The sequence below is a fragment of the Podarcis gaigeae genome, assembly GCF_964106915.1.
Source record: "Podarcis gaigeae genome assembly, chromosome: 4".
In the NCBI taxonomy this organism is placed as follows: domain Eukaryota; kingdom Metazoa; phylum Chordata; class Lepidosauria; order Squamata; family Lacertidae; genus Podarcis; species Podarcis gaigeae.
Genome location: NC_139677.1, coordinates 42,594,120 through 42,617,326, shown reverse-complemented (window position 1 = coordinate 42,617,326; position 23,207 = coordinate 42,594,120). Strand labels below are relative to the sequence as shown.

At 42.1% G+C, this 23,207-nt stretch overlaps 1 protein-coding gene and 1 long non-coding RNA gene across 6 annotated transcripts in view; one reads left to right on the top strand and one right to left on the bottom strand.

Annotated features, from left to right (window-relative positions):
- Positions 1–23,207, bottom strand: part of RAI2 (retinoic acid induced 2) — a 100,427-nt gene that overhangs the window by 46,805 nt on the left and 30,415 nt on the right. For 3 of the 4 annotated variants that reach the window (XM_083734427.1, XM_083734428.1, XM_083734426.1), the window contains exon 3: positions 19,836–19,871. The gene's annotated coding sequence lies outside the window, so the exon portion shown is untranslated. Of the gene's footprint in view, positions 1–4,958; positions 5,037–19,835; positions 19,872–23,207 lie in introns of all 4 variants that reach the window. The other variant, XM_083734429.1, reaches the window with a different exon arrangement.
- On the top strand, positions 12,486–14,988 carry LOC310842348. 2 transcript variants are annotated; one of them, XR_014563085.1, is made up of 3 exons: positions 12,486–12,767; positions 13,676–14,128; positions 14,864–14,988. It is a non-coding gene; the product is annotated as an uncharacterized lncRNA (long non-coding RNA). The 2 variants fall into 2 exon arrangements; XR_014563086.1 differs by lacking the exon at positions 14,864–14,988 and having other exon boundaries at positions 13,676–13,867; positions 13,958–14,260.

The window sequence follows — 23,207 nt, the reverse complement described above, 5'->3', positions numbered from 1 at the left end:
GAAATATTTGTCACCAAATGAATGCCATTACCTAATGGCATGGGTATTGCAAGCAAAGGATCACCTCACACAAAGCAGTGAAGAAGACTTTTGTATTGATTTGTCAGCCAGCAACAACAGGCTATAGGGCAAGGGTGTGCATCCCCCTAGGCTAAATTTGACATTGATATTGAAATTGCCCTCCAAAAAAAGAATCCAACCCAATGACGTTCTGATTGATGAAATAAGGCCAGATGATGCCCAGATGGTTTGTAGATTGACATTGGCCGCCTGTACACATCCAAATCACTTCCGTGTGCCACTGCTGAAAATTTGTGCTGGGCTAATCAGAGTCTGAATTTTGAGATGTGTGAAAGTACAGTAAGTGAAAAATACCTTCTCAGTCAGCACACAACTTTCTGAAAAGAAGAGCGTGACATCAATAATGTGACATCAATAATGGTTAGCTGACTTACTAATAACAGAATCAGCCCCTACGTTACAAATTGAATGATCTCTGCTGTTGCACTTCCAACAGCTATTTTTAAATTTTTATTGCAAGCCCCCTTGGATGGGCATTACCAAGAGAAGTGGCCTGGAAATGTTTTAAATAAAAATAAAAGTAAGCTTTCTAGGGGAACCCCTCCAATGGCGTAAAGGTAAAGGGACCCCTGACCATTAGGTCCAGTCGTGGCCGACTCTGGGGTTGCGGTGCTCATCTCGCTTTATTGGCCGAGGGAGCCGGCGTACAGCTTCCGGGTCATGTGGCCAGCATGACAAAGCCGCTTCTGGCAAAAACCAGAGCAGCACACGGAAACGCCGCTTACCTTCCCACCAGAGCAGTACCTATTTATCTACTTGTACTTTGACGTGCTTTCAAACTGCTAGGTTGGCAGGAGTAGGGACTGAGCAACGGGCGCTCACCCCGTTGTGGGGATTCGAACCGCCGACCTTCCGATCGGCAAGTCCTAGGCTCTGTGGTTTAACCCACAGCACCACCCACGTCCCTGGAAATGTTTTAAATAAAAATAAAAGTAAGCTTTCTAGGGGAACCCCCCAATGGCATAGCATTCAATTATTACAGAGAGGAAGTCAGCCATCTCTCTTTTCAGGCTCACTTTTAAGACTGCCTAGCTATTGTTCGCTTTCATACACACAGACAGACACCTGGCTGATGTCACCTCCAGACAGGGGAGGGCAAGGCAAGAAAGAGATGCCCCTTTGTGCTAACTGCCCAGAAGGATCTCTAGCTATTTACTTTCTGTAGGAACCCATTTCCCTGGGCTTATAATACAAAGTGGGTACTTAACTGACCAAGCAAGGGTATTTATGTCACAAAGAAACAGCCCCCTTTTCCTGCAGAATCCCATATTTACAGTTGTAAAATCAAAAGGCTGGAGGAGACTCCAAAAACCCATTTAGTCCAACCCCAATCTCATTGGAATGCATAGGAGAAGCTCCAGTTTTAAACTGCTGCTATTTTATATTTAGGACACTTATTTATTGGCAATCATTTTTCTAAAGTGATAATTATACACAGCATTTTACCCGATATGTATAAATGGTTCACTGTGAAAAATCCTACATGTAAATTAATGAGAGTTCCATTTCATGGTCTAGATTTGCATTAGTCCGTCAGTTTATAATTTCCCCATCCCTGTATATAAAAACCCTTCAAAACCAATGCATGAAATCTCAGAGTATGCTGGCACTAGTGAACTGTTATGTGACAGCTCCTACAATCAGCATAGCCTCTAAATGAGTAATATTCATTGCGCCTAGCCGCTAATGTCATGGTGATGGCACATGGCATTACATTATGATGCAAATACAGAGTGATCCAAATAGCTCATAATATATCAAACAAATAATGTATGTAAAAACGATCCCGGTAACACATGATATAAATAAATTTGTTATGACTGAAATGATATACAATTTAAATGTCACATCCATTCCTCAAAAATTGAGGCTAGAAGACGGCGACCTTTCGCATGGTGCCCTAATCATCCCTAGGCACATTGTATCTTTATGAATTTATTCCCACATTTCATCAGAGTACATAGCCCAAGCAAAGGAAGCAAGTGACCCATGATCTAAATTTCTTTTTTTAAAAAAAATAACATTATACAAATATGGCAATATCAATATTTTATTGCAAGGGCAACCCAAATGCAACTTACTCTGAAAACCCATTCAACTCTATGAAGTCCCTCTTGCAAATGAGTTTGGAATCTTTATCTTTACAAATGTCATTTACTAACATGATGGATAAGATCTAATCAAAGGAGACCAGACAACAAAAAATACTGGGTGAAAATGAAAGCTTCATTCATAGGTTAGTGTGCTTTTTAAAAAACCATAGTGCATGTTTACTGCTGACATCTGCATAGAGAAACCAAGTAGGGAAACATAGACACCAAATAACAATGAAGTTCTGGAAATGTTGCGAGGATGAAAGGTGCCGATGGTGTTGCAGTCTTGCTAATTATTGTCTCAGATGGAATGCTCCCTAGATTACTATAGTGGTACCTCAGGTTACATATGCTTCAGGTTACAGACTCCGCTAACCTAGAAATAGTACCTCGGGTTAAGAACTTTGCTTCAGGATGAGAACAGAAATCGTGCTCCAGCGGTGCAGTGGCAGCAGGAGGCCCCATTAGCTAAAGTGGTGTTTCAGGTTAAGAATGGACCTCCGGAACAAATTAAGTACTTACCGTATTTTTCGCTCTATAGGACGCACCGGATGATAGGACACACCAAGTTTGGGGGACAGGAAAACAAGGGAAAAAATTTTGAAACTCAGAAGCCAGAGCAGCAAGAGGGATCTGGCTTTTGGGATACCGTGTGGCTGTTCTGGCTTCTGGGATAACCGCGCCAAGCCTCTTCAGGGCAGCAGGATGAAGGCTCCGCCTGCCCGAAGAGGCTGCGCAGGGCTAAGGCAGAAGCCAGGACAGGTGTGTCACTGAAGGGGCGCTGCAGTTTTTCCTCTCTGCGCAGCGCCCCTTCAAGCGAAGCTGGAGAAGGAAAAATGGAAAAGGAGACCCTTCTGTTCCTCCTCCAGCTTCGCAGGACAGGCGTGTGGCTGAAGGAGGACAGGCGGGTGCAGTTCTCCCACCTCCCGCAGACGCCTGCAGAAGCTGCACGCTCTTTAAAGGGGCTGCACGGCTTCTACTGGGTTTTCTAGGAGGTGGGGGGATTCCCCCACCTCCCGCAGAAGCCCTGTGCTCTTTAAAGGGTGCGTGGCTTCTGTGGGCTTTTCTACGAGGTGGGAGAAGGGACTGATGTGGCCAGTCAGTCCCTTCTCCCTTCTGGGGAAAAGCCCGCAAGAGCCGCACGGAGCTTGTGTGCGGCTCTTGGGGGCTTTTCCCGCCTGCCTCCCCCCTGCATTCGCTCCATAGGACGCACACACATTTCCCCTTGCTTTTTAGGAGGGAAAAAGTGCGTCCTATAAAGCGAAAAATACAGTAACCCGAGGTACCACTGTAGAAGCATATTCTCTTAACATAGGCATGATGGGAGTGATTTTCCCAGGTACAAAATGCTCCTGGAAAAGCCCATCAAGGGTGAAGCTACAGGCACAAAACTCCTGTGTAAGGAGTGAAATATAAATAAGTAGATGAAATGGATATATTCCCCAAACTTTAGATGTTTGGTCTTGGCAGCTTTTGAGAAGTAAATTGAACAGTGTGAATTAGAAAAGCTGCACATATAACTGTCATTTAGAGAATCTGGCGTTTGTTCAGTGTTGCTAACTAGAACTTCTTGAGGGCATGAAGAAGCAATTTCTCATTGATTTTGTGTGTGTGTGTGTGTGTGTGTGTGTGAGAGAGAGAGAGAGAGAGAGAGAGAGAGATTCATTCACTTCCATTGTGCCAGGAGGGTACTTTTAGACTGACTCGCAGTTGCTATATTACTGAAATAAGAAGGGTAGGCTTCCACATTTTTAGCTGCTTTTTAAATATAATCTCTTCTTTGGTGTGGCCTTTCAAAATGATCGTGGACAATATATGTGCTCTCTTGTCTCTCTCTCCATTATTTAAACCAATCATAAATAGCATCCCTAAGAGCAGGGAAAACCTTCAACCATAACTACTAAGGACTGGAATTCTTTGGAGACAAAAGACTGGAAATTGCAAAGGAAACAACACTGCTTTTGTTTGCTTTGCTGGTGTGTTAAATCTGTTGCAAATGGAGCATAAAGCTTGTCATATAACCTCAAAATGAACAGCTCTTTGGCTTGTTTTTTTTTTAAAAGAGCATTAAAGTACATTAGCCTTGTGTTGCCTGCTGACTACACAGCAAGAATAAGCACATACATAAAAACATTAAAACTGAATCATATAGACCATAGGTTAATTTCATAGAACAGACTCCAGACACAGTTGTCATAGTACCATCATAAGCAGCTGCCTCCTTGTTGGAAAAACTGGTGCACCATTAATACAAAAGCTGCAAATGCTACAGAGGACAGAGATCCCAACAGGACAGAGGGAAGAAGGTGGTTTTTGAGGTATACCGAGATGAAGCCACTGAGGGTCACAGAATCAAAACTAGAAACCAACAGTTCCGCCCAGAAGGGTGTCAATAAATGCTGAAGCTTTAGTGCAAGGCAGCCCAGCCTCTCATACCAAGTGGGCTACAAGAGCACTTCCACACAGAACCCGGGGCAGGGGGCACATAGTGAATTGCATCTCCATCTTTAGGGAAGTTTTTAATGTGTGGCATTTTAATGTATTTTTAATCTTTGTAGGAAGCCGCCCAGAGTGGCTGGGGAAACCCAGCCAGATGGGCGGGGTACAAATAAATAAACTAAGAGTAATCATAATCATCATCATCATCACATAAATTAAAGTGTTTGCAATGTAGTTAATATCAGTGTTTTTCTTTTTTAGCTGTTCCTGAGCATGAACTATATTTTTGGTTCACTTTGGTACAGACAGAACAAAGGCTAGTTGGGGTTGTTTTGAAATATTTACCTTGGATGGGGCAAATATGAAGGATGGCATAGGACATAGGTGAAGCATTCACATGTCTTCGTATACATGATCTTAAACCTATGGAATGACGTTGGAAAACATATTTCCAGATATATCACTTTTGGATTTTCTTGACTATAAACAATATGAGCCTGGGTAGTATTAGGTATGCCTAACCCCTTTGATTTTAATAGGGACCACTAACTCTGGATAGGATTGGGCTGAAGGGGCTTAATAATAATGATGTCCTTTTCCAAGGTAATAAATAATAGTGTCTTTTTCTAAATTTTGTGGATGTTGGATGGTAGAAATTGAATGCTTCTTTTGTGAGACATTTCCTTTTCGGAATGCACATTTTGCATTTTAACTAAACTTGATTGAAAATGCTCTGCATATTGCTTGTTTTATTCTCCCAAGAATAAAACATTTCTCCCAAGAAAAATAATAAAGTTTTATTAAAAAGAGATATCTATACAGGATCAGGATGGTGCCTGCAATCTCTCTCTCTTGCCTTGACACACAGATGTGCTGCAGAGTTACTAGACTGGCTGGCTAAGTGAGCATTCTTGGCTTGCGCCCAAACAGGCCCTCCTCCCTTCTTCCCTTTGCCCTATGGATGCAACATCTTCCATATAAGAAAAACCTTAACATATCACAAGGAAGTGTGAATGTAACAGTGGGAGGTGAGCAGGGTGCATGCTCTCTTCCAGCACAAAGCAGCATGGTTCCCTTATTTAATTAACTTGCACCTGCTGTCTTATTTCCAAGGTCTGTGCCTATTTTGCGCTACAGACCAACTGGCAGGCTGCAAGGTCACATTACAAAAGCATGCCCCAATCAGAGAAATACGGCAAATCTTGTCTTTCCAGGTCTTGTCATTGTGTTGCTTATAACGTACGTGTGTGTGTGTGTGTGTGTGTGTGTGTGTGTATGTGTGTGTGTGTAAAAGAAATAAGCTGGCAAAATAAGGCACCTTGCGTTCCAAATCCTAAATTCAGCTGTTGAATTGCAGTGTGTTAAACTCCTTACCACAATAACTGTTAACTGAAGGCTGAATGTTGATTTTAAAAATACAGTGGTACCTCGGGTTACATACGCTTCAGGTTACAGACTCCGCTAACCCAGAAATATTACCTCGGGTTAAGAACTTTGCTTCAGGATGAGAACAGAAATTGTGCGGCGGCAGCGGGAGGCCCCGTTAGCTAAAGTGGTACCTCAGATTAAGAACAGTTTCAGGTTAAGAACAGACCTCCAGAACAAATGAAGTTCTTAACCCGAGGTGCCACTATAAAATAAAATAAAGGTCTTATTGTACCATCATCTTCAGGCTGCAATCCCATGCACCAAGAGTAGAGAACATTTGTCCTTCCAAATGTTGCTGAACCACAACTCCCATCAGCCCTAGCAAATGCAACCAAATGTGGATTCAAGGAAGTGCAATGAGTGCCCATCACAAATTGGCTGCCATAGGACATAAAGACTGCCACATCTTTAAAAAAGGAAGAAAAAAGGCAGACCACAAAATGATGCAGGCATGACCCTGCCCCTCACCCCTTCAACTGGGGGGGGGGGCAATTACATCTGCTGCTACCCTGTTCACTCACAGAGAAAAGCTCTTTGCACTTCTCTGTTCAGAACAGATGGGAGGGTGGGCATCAAATCCTGGCATCCAATGAAATGTGAGCTTATTGAAGGGAGCTGTTCAGCGTAGGAGAGGCTGAGGCAGTGCAAACAGGAACTGAGCAGAAAAAGCAAACTCTTCTGTATTGTGGATTTTTAAAGAAAATATTTACAGTGGTACCTCGGGTTACATACGCTTCATGTTACAGACTCTGCTAACCCAGAAATAGTGCTTCAGGTTAAGAACTTTGCTTCAGGATGAGAACAGAAATCGTGCTCCGGCAGCACGGCAGCAGCAGGAGGCCCCATTAGCTAAAGTGGTGCTTCAGGTTAAGAACAGTTTCAGGTTAAGTACGGATCTCTGGAACGAATTAACCCGAGGTACCACTGTACTGCAATTTTTTACAGGTGCCAAAGGAGGTACTGATGGGCACACACCCACGGACACCATGTTGACAACCCTGGATATACAAGGTTCAGAAGAATTTCAGACCACTCCTTAAAGTGCCTGAATTCAACTGCCCTGTTTCAGTTATCATCGGTGTATTATTACGTCCAGTTATTTGATCTCTTTCTTCTGGAAACGTATCTGAAAGTACATGACTCTCATATCGCAGCAGCATCAAGTTGCTAATAGTAGCCAATTGCAGAAATCTCTAATTTAGGAAGAGTGAAGTTAGAGCCAAACTGCCTTACAATCAAATTATGTTAGCCATTCTTCAAAGTACATGGAGAAAACGAAACATCAGAGGATGTGCTGGGGACAGTTAATGACATTATAAAAATTACTATAAATATCATTTGAAATCACATCAAATACGATATATCAAATGCATTAATGTAGCAGATGCATTTTGTGCCGGGGGAGTAAAGAAAGAGAGCCCTATGGATGTGTGATACCATGAAATTACATTTGCATAATAGAAAGTGAATGTTCCCTTCCAGAGCTCAGTAGTAAAGCCTTCATATAGTCAGTAATGAACAATGATGCTTTCGAAGCAGAATCTACAACATCATCCCGTGCATTTCATTGAGAAATAGGTTCCTCTGGGGCAAATGCCACTTAAATTCCCAAACAAGTGTATTTCAGATTGCAGGCTTTTGTGTTGCACCATTTCCTCATTAGCACTAGATCAGGGGTCTGCAACCTTTAAGACAAAAAGAGCCACTTGGACCCGTTTCCGAAGAAAAAACAACTTGGAGCCGCAAAACCATTGCAACATTTAAAACAAATATAACACTGCCTATATTGTTTCTTACCTTAATGCTATATATACAGGATCGTAACGCACACACCGCCCCATGCGACATCACAGCCAGTACAGCGCCCGCCACAGGGGGGAGTGTTGGGGTGCACAATGCGCCTCCTCCCCTCGCTAGTATCCGCCCCGGAGCCGTGGCAAAGGTGTAAAAGAGCCACATGCGGCTCCGGAGCCGCGGGTTGCAGACCCCTGCACTAGATGAACAATTTGCAATAACAAACTTATTAAACAATATTCCTTTTTACCAGTATCCATGGCGAAAAGCAATTTCCTTACACTTGTGTAAATTGTTGTATGAAGTGATTATGTAATTGGGAACAGTGGGAGTGGGAATCAGACACCAAGGACTGAACCCTTGATGCATCTTCATTCTAGATTCAGAATGCATCTTCATTCCTATGGGCTCTTTCTATCTGCCCATATGAGACCAGCACGGGTGGCCGGGCCTAGTGAACTTGTAATTCCTTACCCTACAGTTACAATTCGTGGGTTCCCGCTTAATTTTATTTTGATTTTAAATGTGATTCGAATTGTATTTTAAACTAATCATTTGATTTTGTGTTTTTAATGTATTATATATTTGGTGTTAGCCGCCCTGAGCCTGGTCTCGGCCGGGGAGAGCGGGGTATAAATAAAGATATTATTAATATTTATTATTATTATTATTATTTCAGAACGCATCTTCATTCTAGATCCATAATGCATCTTCATTCTGGATTCAGAATGCATCTTCATTCTAGATCCAGAATGCATCTTCATTCTGGATTCAGAATGCATCTTCATTCTAGATCCAGAATGCATCTTCATTCTGGATTCAGAATGCCTCCATTTGCTATGAAATCTGCTGCTACTTCCATTTCTAATTTTATGTCCAGAGATGCTAGCTACCATGAGAACAACATGATCATGGCTCCCATTGTGTTTCTAGATGCTGTTGGATCTGTTTGTGACAAGGTCCAGGACATGAAACCTGACATTCTGAAATTATTTTGTATTATTGAAACCACAGTCTTTATTTCCATTACTTGCTTAGGACTCCTGGTAGTGAATAACTACGTTTTCATTCATTCATTCATACATAAATAAATAAATAAATAAATAAATAAATAAATAAATAAATGTTTGCACAATCTATGTAGATGTGCACAGAGTTGCCGTGCATGCAGACAAGCAAAGGAATGAATTCACAGGTAGATCTACTAATGCCATTTAGGTAAGTGGTTGTTAAGTTGTAGGTGAACATATCAGACGACACAGCGATTCTTCAAACTGCTCTTGTTTATTCACAGGCCAGAACAGAACAGAACTGAAGGGTTAAGCCAGCCTGCTTATATAGAGCTCCACTAGAACGCAACAGTAACCATTTTCTGTAACTATCCAATCACTGAACGTCACTTTCAATCCCTTATTTGCATATGTGGACCTGAGTGAAAACTATCTACAGTATCCCCCTGCTGGCCCAGGGTGAGAACTGCAGTACATAACAGTGGTGAAACCACAGTCCTAGACAGCCACATCACAGGCAGAGAAGAATACACGTTTAGAAGTGTTTTCAAAAGTACAGTGGTACCTCGGGTTAAGTACTTAATTCGTTCCGGAGGTCCGTTCTTAACCTGAAACTGTACTTAACCTGAAGCACCACTTTAGCTAATGGGGCCTCCTGCTGCTGCCGCGCCGCAGGAGCACGATTTCTGTTCTCATCCTGAAGCAAAGTTCTTAACCTGAGGTACTATGTCTGGGTTAGCGGAGTCTGTAACCTGAAGCATATGTAACGCGAGGTACCACTGTATTTCACCTAAAGCAGACCTATAGCAGACCAAAGCCTTCCTAGCTGCCTTTGCTCTAAACACAGACTTGCCTTTCCAGTCAGGAGAATGGATGCAGCAATATATATATATATATATATATATATGCAGGTTTTGGTGTCCTCGGGTGTCTTCCCGTGTAAAAGTTGGGGTGTCTAGGCGACGTTTCGACGAGGTCTCACTCGTCATCTTCAGGCTGGTGCTTTCGGCTTCTTGTTACTGGAACAGAGCGGGATCTCAATGTTTGAGTTCCTATAAATACTGTAGAGGGGGTGTGGTGTCTAGCCTCCAATGTTCTGGGCAGAGAGGAAGTTCCCAGGCTAGTGTGCCTTTTCTTCTTCCATGGTGGCACCTCCGGATGCTGCACCCCCCTGCAATCCCTACACAGATCTGGCTGACACAAGCCACAAAACCACAGCTCGCCCCTATACACGAAGCCAAGCCAAAGCACAACTAAGTGCAATACAGCCATCTTCTCAGGAAAACTCTTCACAAAGTTCAAGAGGTCAAGACACAAAGACTTTAGCAACTAATCCACACCTAATGACCCACCTAAGTGGTACTCAGGATATCACTCAAGAAATCACTCAAGGTATCTCTCAAGTAATTAAGGAACAAAAGAAGAAAAGGCACACTAGCCTGGGAACTTCCTCTCTGCCCAGAACATTGGAGGCTAGACACCACACCCCCTCTACAGTATTTATAGGAACTCAAACATTGAGATCCCGCTCTGTTCCAGTAACAAGAAGCCGAAAGCACCAGCCTGAAGATGACGAGTGAGACCTCGTCGAAACGTCGCCTAGACACCCCAACTTTTACACGGGAAGACACCCGAGGACACCAAAACCTGCATTCCTGTACCCGTGAAAACCTACGAAAGCATATATATATATATATATATATATATATATATATATATATATATAACCCTGGGATGCAAATGTGTATCTTCTCTCCCTCCCCAATTGTCTAGATGGCAGCCATTATGGACAAGGGACATCCACATTTATTGGAGTACCACATCCGTAAGAATTCCCTGGCTACTCGCCTTGTGTGGAATACACTATGAGAGGTTTCAAAAGAAAGCCTACACTGCATTCTTCTGATGTGTTAAGACACTAGGTTTGGCATTATTATTTTTAAAAACCCTGTCTTTATTGCAATCTCCTTGTTCACTCTAGTGCTCTACAAAGGTCACCCGCTCCCTAGTCAGCTTGATAATAAGGATCTGTGAATCAATATTTATTTGACGCTGCACTGATTTCCTCTTAGGCATTATGTCCATGCTGTTAATCCATATTGATGTTTTTCCTGCAGTAAAGGCCGGTTTAAAACAGCAGCATGTGCAGACTGAGAGCAGCACAGCTACAAATGCAGCCATCGATAAAAGTGCATTATATGTTTAGCCAGAACTCTGAGGTCAGAGATGAATGAACACGAGACATTTCACTAGAACTCTCCGTATTTGTTGGTTGGTTGGTAGGTAGATACCAGTAGTCTGTTCTTACTTTCCTTCCTGACAGTTCAGTGGGTGCATATGGATTTCCTTAAGAGTCAATTACAGACCTGGGGAACTATTCTGAATTTTTAGCGTCTCCGTGTGGGATTCACTAGCAGACAAAAACCAAGTATCAGGAGCCAGGATGATTTGTGACCAGTCAGGAGGCTGAAATTCTGCCATCCCTTGGCAGCAATGGAATCCATTATGAAATCTGATGAAGAATATGGTGAGCCACATTGGGATTTGACCTCACCTGGAAAAGGATCTGTTTATCTATAGCTCCCAGCCATGCAGTGGCAACCCAAGATTTCTTAAAGACAGGCCATTTCCAGATATTGGGTTGAAACAAATATTACGTTCTGATGCTGTGCTCTTACTCTGCCTGCTTCCAGATTGTCTCATGCCCAAGGAGGTTTGCCACCCATCCCTAGAAAAACATGATTGTCCTTTTTTGAGAGAAAAGTGTCCCTTGCCCTGTTGGACTTCAAACAGGATGCCTTTTTTCACATATCCGAACTCCTCCTCCTCAAAACTGCACAGGCAGAGGGTGGGTCTGGTGGGAGGAGGAGAGCGAGAACCTGAGTGGGAAATTTGTGCAGGCAGAGGTGCAAGTCTACTCTATACAACACACGTATTACTTTTTTAAGGGATTGGTTCGCTAAATCAAAATAAATAATGACTAAGCTCCTTTGAAAGCTCAAGCATTTGCAAGTATCCTGCAAACTATCAGAGCTGTGTTGCTACAGTCCATTGCAAAGTGTAGTGTAGTGTAGTGGATTGTTCTCATTAAGCTGTTTTTCTGTACGTTGAATAAGCGTTTTACTGAAGTGACAGCTGAATGGCTATAGTGATGTATTAGATGTAAGAAGAGTGTGACTGTTAAAATATGTGGGGTTACGTGTTTAGATTCGTTTTGTGTAATGTGCAAGCACACTGCCTTGCCCCTGCAGTGGGGGGCTGGGGTCGTGCAACATCAGTACACCCATGGGCACACACTGCAGGGCTTGCACACATGACTCAAGCAAACACATGGTGTGTGTACACGGCTGCTGCAGAATTTTGAGGGGGCCCAGCCTCCTCCTTGAATTATTTTTGGGGGGCCCAGATGGCACCCTTTGTAGTGTGATGATAGATAACAGTATAATCACCAGAATTACTCATATTAGTGTGGTCCCCATTTATTTATAAATATAAATATCCTGGATTACAATGTGTTCTTTATAAAATCTTTTCCTTTGCTTATAACATATTGAAGAACCAGATCTGATGGCATCTTTACAATACCCAGTTATTCTTTATGTTATTTGTAATAGTATCCTGGCCCCCTGGACAGAGCCCCCTGGACAGAGTTAAAACTTATTTACATAACCACTTACATAACCACAGTGGACAACACATGTGAAAAAAAATCTAAAAACTTGGACAAACATCCCCATTTGTTGTCAGGAATCTATGACGCCGCCATCTTGTTAAACATACACCTTTAGGCTGTCTTGGCATAAATGTCCTTCCCTGGGTGATCTGACATAATTTGAGTGTCTAACAATAGGCTTTTGAGGTCAACAAAGCCACTGGAAAAGGCCCTAACAACCCTGAGACAAAGAATATAAAATTATCAGAGGTTTGCATGCATAGTTTTCAAAAATGACAGCAGCAGTGTTGGCTCTTATGTTTGGTGTTTGCAACATATAATGTACACTCAAAATATAATGAGAACGTTTATTTATTAGGATAACCAATCCACCAAGCAATTGCTTATGTTCATATGGTGTAATGAGATAACAAGCTTTTCTACAATAAAGGCCCAACATTGGAGGAGTGAAAAATCTGTGTTCCTGGACAGCAAAAATCTTAGGCCTTACAATTAGGTCTTGAAGGAAATTTAGCTCTGAGTTCCACTCAGTTTGATGGGTCTTCAAAGTAAATAGGGCCTGACAGCTTCTTATTCCTCTTTAGTTATGACTGAACAAAAACTACATGCGCTTTTTTGTTCTTCTGTGCGCTTGTGTACATTCGATATTAAAAGAAAACTTATTATGCAAATATAACTGTTCTAAGTGGAATGAAGGATTTTTTGACAACAATGTCAATGGGGTTCTGTGCATTGCAGACTATATAAATAACCAAGCGTTATCTTCCCACTGACGCAAGGAGGATATGTATAATCTGGCAATTTTGGAGCCTCATTTTAACAGCTCCTGTTTTAATTAACAAATTTAATTTCAAATTATTAGATGGCGCAGGAATAAAATAGCACAGCGTGTGCCTCCTTACATATTATTGTTATCAGTGGCACAGCAGGGCTCCAGTCAGCATTAAATATGAACAATGGATAAGTTACAGGAGCCATTCACCGGGCTCAGTCAGCAGGCAAGCATTTTGCTTATACCTGATAGAGGGATGGGGCGGGGGAAGGGAGGGGGAAATCCTTTGCAACCTCTTCAAAGTGCAGAGAAACGTATGAGGTAAACTGCGCTGATTACTAGGCTCAAAAAAGGCTAACATGCAATTTGTGTTCTTTTTATGTAGATTAAATGCATTCACCACAGCTCACAGAGCTTAGATTCTCAGCGGGGATTCAGAGGGGTTGAGTATCAGGCAGCCACAGTCGGGCGCTGAACTGCAGGGCGACAAAATCTACTATTGTGCATTAGAAATAGTCACTTAATCTATCTTAATGGATGAGAAACCCATGGGACAAGTGTGCATTAAAGTCAGCAAGTAAGTTGCGACATTTAAGGAAAGCTGTAAATATAGTTTTTGAGATAACACTTTGAAAGGTTATTAATGAGCCTGAAATCCTCTCAACAGTCTCTTTAAGCTGTGGCTAACTATGGAATTGTCACTGCCCACTCTCAACACAAGTAGATGTGCTGCATTAAGCTTTTAGGGTAAGGTCATACACACATGGAATAAACAAGGCATGGATGAGGCAGCCTTTCCTCGGGTGAACAGGGAGGAACTACAGCCAATTTGGATGCAGTTAAGTATACAAGATGAACTGATCTTAGTTCTCTGCTGATTATTGCAGTGGAAATACAAATAAGTGTATACAGCAATTTTGAACATGTGAGTATTTTGATACGATGACTTATTGAAGCTAATGGCACACTTGGGTAGGATTCAGTGCGCAAATTGAAACACAGCTCGCCTTCAAAGTTCTCCCTTGCCCAAAGTCTGCAATGCAGTTTTCTAACAATTGCTTTTGGGAAATGTGCGTATTGCACAAAAACAGTAAAAATGCACATATTTGCAGGAAGTGCGCATAAAAATATACCAGTGAATATGCCAAACGAAACGCATTGTGTTGGAGGGAAATGCTTGCAAGAGGTGCCTATTGGATAGAACTGAATACAGAAGTGTATGTTAGGATAATTTAACAGTAAAATGCTGATAAATTTTCACGTGGACATGGACAGACACACAGACACCTCAAATTGACGTGGAAATGTGGCAAACCGAACTTCATATAGGAAAACAGAGAAACAGAGAGCAGCTAAAATTGCATTGCTTTATCAGGCATGCCAACCATAGCTTTAGTGAAATCCAGCAAGCCAATGCTTATGCTCTGATGAGATGATGAACTTTTCTGTAAAGGAAAGCCCCATAGTGGGAGGAGATGCTAAAAATTGGTTCATCATAGGGTGCAGGTGTTAAGTTGTGGGTGAACGTATCAGACAACACAGCGATTCTTCAACAACTCTTGTTTATTCACAGGCCATAACAGAACAGAACTGAAGGGTTCAGCCAGCCTGCTTATATAGAGCTCCACTACAATGCAACAGTAACAACTTTCCAGTCACTGAACGTGACTTTCAATTCCTTATTTGCATATGTGGACCTGATACCTACAGTATTGTCCTGATGGCCCAGAGTGAAAACTTCAGTACATAACAGCAGGCACAATGTACAGCCTCATCCTTACACAATTCAGGTTAAATGACCAAGGTGCAATCCAGATGCTCTCTGAGAGAAGGATACGGAGAGTGAGCGAGCGTCAAATGAAAATAAAATATGTAAGAAGCAGGGCTGGCCCACCCATGAGGTGGGGTGAAGCATCCGCCTCAAGCAGTGGAAGTCCCTGAGGCAGTGCCCCCATGAGTGCCCCATCTGCCCTGCTGCTGCTACCACCGGTGGAGAACCAATGCCAGCACCACTGGCATCTCTGCTGGCAGTAAAGGAGGTACGGTGAGCAGTGTGGAGGTCTGTGGCACCATTCACACATAACAAAAACTACCATAGAGATATCAAAAATATTAAAAGTAGGGGGTCCATGACTTGGCTTTTGAAAAACAGCGGGTCCACAGTACTTAGCTAATTGGGAACCACTGTTCTATATCCTTAGCCTTGTGTTAAACCCACTGACCTCTGCATACAGTGTCACAGTCAGTACAGCATGAGGCTCCTAATCTCAGGGTCGTGGGTTTGAGCCCCACATTAGGTAAAAAATTTCTGCATTGCAGGGAGTTGGGCTAAATTAGGGCCATACTGATTGTGGTCTGAAGCCCTGGTTGCATCTTGGCCAGCTTCCAGTCTCAAAACTACCTAAGTAGGCACAGACTTGACTGCTCTCTTACCGCTTGGGTTTAACAGAGAACCTTTTAAGTTGGCCAGTTCTGGGAATGCATTCACCATCTTGCAGTGTAGTATTTGTATTAATATACAATTACTTTATTTTCAATCGTATTTCAATCATCTGAAAGCTGGGAAAGGGCAACTGTTGATGCCTTATTCTCTGGAAACGGAGAGGCTTTGGGGGAATTTTGCATGCTCAGAATTCCTGGCATTTGAGAAGCAAATTTTATTGTCCTTTCCCAATTTGTCGGAAGCAGTAATTTGCCCTGTCTTTTCCAGTTCACAGAAGCACTGACGTAAAAGCCCAGAGTCTTCTGATACAACTGTTTGCTTCCATGGCATCATTTTATTCCAGAGGAAAGGAGCTGCTGTTTAATTGTGTAAGCTCTGCTCAATTCTTCCCAATGGCAGTGAACTTAGATGCCGGAATAGCTGTGTGCAAAGGCTCAACCCTGTGTATTCCTTTCACACCTTTTCCTGATCCAACAGACATCACTATAATGAAAGTATTTGACAAGCTCAATGTGATCCTACTGCTCTTACCCTGACTAGTTCCATTAAACTTGTGTTGTTACTCTTCTCATTCTTATTTTATTTCAAGAAGCTATTACACTGCCCTCCTACGTGATCCCTTATGTAGACCAGGTTGAGTCCTGCTTAGATTTCACAATGAAAAATGTGTACCCAGATTATTAATTGGGCCTCTTTCCTACTGCCTGAAAAGATAGGGTTTTTGGGGCTGCCCCTTTCTCGGGGGGGGGGGGGGATGGACGGACGACAGAAAGGTTATACTGAAAAGCCAAATACTGCAGAGGCAAATGTCCAAGCTGCAAAACTGAATGCAGAATTGAAAAGAGAGTGAGAAGGCTTAGTTTAGAAATCCATGATAAAAAGTTAGGGAGAGAAGTCTGGAGGAGAGGGCAGAACATACACTTCTGCCACATTTTTAATTATTACCCAGCATTGTAAATGTCTCTCAGCCCAGCTACTATGCAACTTTATATATACATAAAAGTTGTTTATATTCATTAAGACAAATGATCTAATCCTTAGTCTTCCATTCAGATTAGCAACATTGGGAACGATGGCTTTGCTTTTTGGCATGAGGGAGGGAGGTCTGGTTCTTGGAGATGCATCATATTCTGAACGCTCCTGTTTAAAACTACTTTGGAAAGTATTCAAACAAAGTAATACTTTGAAAAGACAGACTAGCCAAATGGGAGTGGACTCCATAGGCATTATTTGGACAGCCTCACTTCAAGGCAAAGTCCAACAGACATGAAAACATAGCAATATAGTTTTCTGAGGAAGAGGTGGGTTTAGGGAGCAGGGCCAGTTCCCCTGCAATGAGCTGAGGGGGTGCTGCAGGGTGCCACAACTATGACATACTGCCTGAGGAGAACAGAAGGCAAGGGGGGAGGGGAGGCACCAAATTTTGGCCTTGCACAGAGCAATGTTGAAATTTAAAAGACCAAAGTCTACCCCTGACTGAGGACAGAAAAACAGAACCTTAGAGCAACATGAGGCTTTGTAGGAGCCCTGAGCCTACTCCGTGATCTTTGTTGACCAAGAGGGAAAAAAATCACCCCAATTCACCTCATTTTTCAGCAGCACAGGGCAGTTGCACTCCCCTACTAATTATGCTTTTACCAAAAGCAAGCAAAGGAATAGTTAAGAAGAACATCAAAACAATTGCCCTCAGAGGAGAATTATTTCCAAGTGTTATGAAAATGCTGGAAGCTTTTACAGAGTAGGTTTTCAGTTTCAGCACCAGTTGGAGCTTCACGCTTCTCTTTGATAGCTTATTTATTTAAGATATTTATTCATATCCTGCCTTTTCCCTAGACCTGGACTCAAGGCGGCTTACACATAAAAAGACCAAAACACAGATAAAATAGAAAAGGCTAAAAACATAGAAAAAAATAATCAAAAAGTAATAAAACAGTAACAGAATTAAACAATATAAAAATATATTGAATACAGAATACAACAACAACAAAGCAGTAACCCTTTCATTAAAAACCGTCAGTTCCTAAAGGCCTGTTGGAATAAAAAGGTCTTCACCCATGAGTGGAAGAACAACGAGGAAGCCAATCTAACTGCTCTAGGAATGAAACAGATTTGAGAAAATAACTGCCTTTCAACCTCTTGGGGAGCTAGAATAATCCTATTATTTCTAATAAATATTTATTTCCCCGTGATAATTTTTGCTACATAGATACACAGCTGTGTAAAGATGCAATAGTTGTCTTTACAAAAAAAAGTCAAGGATGTTGAGCTGAATGCTTTATTCCCACCACCACAACCCAAGGACATGCAGTTTGCACACTAATGTACGAAAGTACTGAGATCCAGGTATATAACAACCCTCGTTGCCTTATTGTTCACAATTCAATGCACAGCAAGTTCAAGAAATGGATTCATAAGGCAACACTCCACCAATCTGGGCTTGGAATCCCAAGTGTATCATCTGTAATTTACAACCAATTTAAACAGCATTAACAGTCCTCTCCTTATGGGAATTTAAATTTGCATCCTACCACTGAATTAAACACCAATTGAATTTTTGTTCCTAGGATGTAATGCTCTTTGAAGCTTGTTTTGAATAATAAAAGTGCTTATTCATGAAAGGGGGGGCAAAAGGGGCCCCAAAACTAATTGAACTAAAATGTGGGTTAAAGGCACATTGTTCTTGGCTGTGAGTTTTATTATTAGTTTATCTAGATTTCATTATGTTGTTAAAAATGAATCTCTCCCCCACAACTGAATCCCATTCACTCATCATAGGTAGATTGCCTGAAAGTAGTCAGGAGAAAAATAGACAGCCAAGTTCCTATCTTCTTAAACAAAAGGCAGACAGAAGGCTGGAAAAAACATTACGTTATGTGACCTCTTGGAGAATATCATTGTGGAACATGTTATTCCTCAGTAACTTATGTCAGTCAAACAGAAGCAGAGGACATTTTAAAAAAGCAAATTAGACAAAAATAACTGTGCTGGTCTCTTCTTTTTGCCTCATTTGCATGATTCTAATCAACGATTCTGGAAATAAGGTTAGTTCCAGCTATTACTTCCAAGGTAAAGACGTTTAATGATTCGGAACTCCAGTTAACCACATATTCCTTCATTTTATGGATGGTGTGTGTGTGTGTGTGTGTTTAGTATATTGAGCCCGGCCTTGGCTGGGGAGGGCAGGGTATAAATAAATATTATTATTATTATTATTATTACTACTACTATATCTGAAAACACAAGCCTAAGATTGTATGTGTGTGTATGTGTGAATATAATGTGGGAGAAAGTCTCTGGGGACATATAAATGTAATCTTATTAATTTATTTATGTTGACCATTGACTCATGTACTTGGGGCTCATTGTACAGTATTTTCTAACACGATGCAAGCCACTTGTAGAAAAGAAGGATATACATTTAAAGGCCACAAGGAAGCAATCCAAAACACACTTAGAATCCAAAACACCTTCCACTGGTAATTACTGTACAGTGGTACCTCGCAAGACGAAATTAATTCGTTCTGTGAGTTTTTTCGTCTTGCGAATTTTTCGTCTTGCGAAGCACGGATTCCCATAGGAATGCATTGAAACTTGCAAGACGTTTTCGTCTTTCGAAGCAAGCCCATAGGGAAATTCATCTTGCGAAGCAACTCAAAATTCACGTAAACTCTTTCGTCCTGCGAGTTTTTCATCTTACGAGGCATTTGTCTTGCAAGGTACCACTGTATATCCGAATAGATAGGCATGGTTTCACACTGTAATTTTATGTATTCTGTATGTGCTCCTCCCACTTTTCTGCACTACATATTCAAAGCAGTTAACAGAGCCCAATATACTGTGAAAATAAACTATTTAGAATCATTAAAATAATCAGTGTACGAAAACATATATAACAAATAAATGTAGCAGTTGTTGGAAAGAGAGGTTTGGAAGAGAACTTCTTACTCTCTCATAGCAGGGTTAGCACAATGGTGATTACTCCAAGCATACTAAAACTTGGTTCAATTTATATCTACCCTCAGCCATCTTTAAACAAACATTCCTTAAGAAAATACTTAGGCTGGGATACTTCACTTTCCAAATAAGTGAATATTTTACTCACAGTTTCCAGAAGTTACAGCAACCAAGTCTCCATCCACTGGCAGTAAAACAAAGAAGAAGAAAGTTTCAAATAAAAAGACATTTGTTTCCTTACAAAAAGGATCTTTCAATCTTTGGATTAGCAAGGATGGAGGCTGTAAAATCTTCATTTTTGAGAGATTCAGTTCACTTGGCTTTTCTTGCAGCTGGGAGCCACTGGCTGTATGGCTCCTTGCTTGTTCCAGGAAGCATAAAGTGGGGGGGGGGGGAATGGGAGGGCGGAAACAAAAGCCTGCTAAGCTCCACCCCCACTGGCAACCTGAGCTCAGGTTAACCCTTTCATGTATGCAAGTGTGAGTCAGTAATTGTATATTACAACAGTAATACAACTACTAGCAATACTACTACTACTACTACTACTACTAATAATAATAATAATAGAAGCAGCACCATCAAAAGTCAATCAGCATTCCCTCTCTCAACAGTACAGTCATACCTCGGGATGAATACACTTCAGCTTAAATATTTTCAGGTTGCGCTCCGCAGCAACCCGGAAGTAACGGAGCACTTTACTTCTGGGTTCCACCGCTCGCGCATGCGCAGATGCTCAAAATGACATCACACGCATGCGCGGAGGTGGCAAAATGCAACCCGCGCAGACATGTCTTACATTCGCTTCAGGATGTGAATGGGGCTCCGGAACGGATCCCGTTTGCATCCAGAGGTACCACTGTATTTAAACTAGGCTGTCAAGGGTCTTTGGAGTGTGGTAAGACCCTTAGAGTGTGGTAAGACTGGCAGCTGGAATTTCCAGGAGGCTGGCAAGAAGACTCATCATCATTGCCATCCTCAGCATTTACTTTCTGCAGCTGCTAGCCTCCTTTGGATGAGAGTTGAGGGAGCCAGCTGAACATCATCATTGCCTGGGGAGAAGACCCCTCCCACTCTGAACTGTATCCAAGCCAGGGTGCTGTGGCTCACTGGAGTGCACCAACAGATGGAACTTCTTTATCTGATCACTTCCTTTTTGCTTTACTTATATATTTAAGCCTAGATTAATATTTTTGTCATGTGTAATTTATTCTATATTTGCTACTATGGTTGGATTTTTCTGGTCTTATTTGAATGTATTGATACATTTTGCATTTGATAAGAAGTGGATGTCTATTGTAAGCTGCTTTTGGCACAGCTCACCGCGGAAAGACAGCACATAAATAAACTAAATCAATCAATCAGCTCAAAGCCATCATCAGTTTGGTTTTTTAAAAGTTCTTATTTTGACTGTATTGTAAAAGACAAGCAAATTATGGAGCCAGGTAGATCTCCCCATACATGGTATATGGAAGGCTTCCCCAAGCTCAGCCCTCCAGATGTTTTGGGACTACAACTCCCAGCATCCCTAGCTAGCAGGACCAGTGGTCAGGCATGATGGGAATTGTAGTCTCAAAACATCTGGAGGGCTGAGGTTGAGGAAGCCTGGTGTATGGCATGTAAAGAGATTGAATGCAACTATTGTTCAATGACTCAGTAAGTAGGCTTTAGAGTGTGTGTGTTTCAACCCTCTACCAGTTTGGTTCTGTGTAAGATCTAGTCCCGCCTGCCAACCTAGCAGTTCGAAAGCACCTCCGGGTGCAAGTAGATAAATAGGGACCGCTTTCTAGCGGGAAGGTAAACGGCGTTTCCGTGTGCGGCTCTGGCTCGCCAGAGCAGCGATGTCACGCTGGCCACGTGACCCGGAAGTGTCTTCGGACAGCGCTGGCCCCTGGCCTCTTGAGTGAGATGGGCGCACAACCCCAGAGTCTGGCAAGACTGGCCCGTACGGGCAGGGGTACCTTTACCTTTACCTTTAAGATCTAGTCCTGATGACCACCTGTTTAATAAAGCAACTGTTTGGCTGTTCCCTTGGATGTGCTGTGATGCATGGTTGACAGGAAGGTGTGTAACGCTATAAGGAGATGCACAAAGGACTACCTTAAGAATATGGCAGGACAGTGGCAACACGTGGTAGAACAGTAGCGTACGGAGTGAACTATGGAACTATGGGGGAGTGGCAGCCCAGGAGAGGGCCTTTTCTGTGGCAGCCCCTAAGCTGCAGAATTCCCTCCTGACAGAGGTATGTCTGGCAGCTACATAGTGCAGCTTTCATCATATGTTGAAGGCACACCTCTTTACCTGGCTTTTGACACTTGATACTGATACTAATACTAATATTTGTACCTTGCCCATCTGGCTGGGTTTCCCCAGCCACTCTGGGCGACTTATAGCATATCTAAAAACATCAAGCATTAAAAACCTCCCAACACAGGGGTGCCTTCAGATGTCTCCTAAAAGTTATATACCGGTAATTCTTTATCTCCTTGACATCTGAAGAGAAGGAGGGCGCCACTACCATGAAAGCCCTCTTCCTGGTTCCCTATAACTTCACTTCTCGCAGTGAGGGAACCACCAGAAGGCCCTCGGAGCTGGACCTCAGTGTCCGGGCAGAACGATGGGGGAGGAGACGCTCCTTCAGATATACTGGGCCGATGCCGTTTAGGGCTTGAAAGGACAGCACCAACACTTTGAATTGTGCTTCAGTTCTATAGCTTTAGAAGCCTAATATTTTTATTGTAAAATGTTTAACCGATTTTAATAGTGCATATTTTGCATTGCTGTAACCTACTCTGGTACGTTATGGTGAAGAGCTAATAATAATAATAGTAATAATAGTAGTAGTAGTAGAAGTAATAATAATAATCTTGTTTCTCAAGGTTCCAGCACAAAGTGGCTGTTAAAAATGCATGTGAGAACATATGTACTGTCAAGGCAGCTCAAGGACTGGATTCATTTACAGTGTTAAAAATCTATATCCTTGAAGCAACATCTACAGCTTATGTTTTTGTTTTTTTAAGAATCAGTTGTTAATTTTGAAAATAAGATGAAATTTTAAGGTGGAGATGTATTCTTTAATAGTACAGTCTAGTCTTAACTTGAATATAATGGCCTCATAATTCCCCCACAAGGCAAATTCAAGTGGTAGCTGAGAAAGGTTTCAAGCTTGTAGGTGGTAGGAGGTAGGAAGCGCAAGTGGCTTAGCTTTCATGTCCTCCTTTGCTTATTTGTAATGTCTGTAACAGAACTCATATATCTCGCCCCAGGAGGTGATACATGAGTTCGGCTGCAGGAGTGACAAATAGGAGCAAAGACCAGGAAGCACCAGTCATTCTGGATTGTCAAGCTTGCAGTCCTGGGCTCAGTTCCCTGGGAGTAAGTTCCATTGAATTAAACGGGGCTTACTTCTAAGTAGACATGCACAGGGTTGCACCGCTAAGCATTGTTAATGTCTAAAGCTGCTCCCAATGTTTGTAGAACTCTACAAACTAGAGACTTATCTTATGGGAAAGTAGAATGTAAT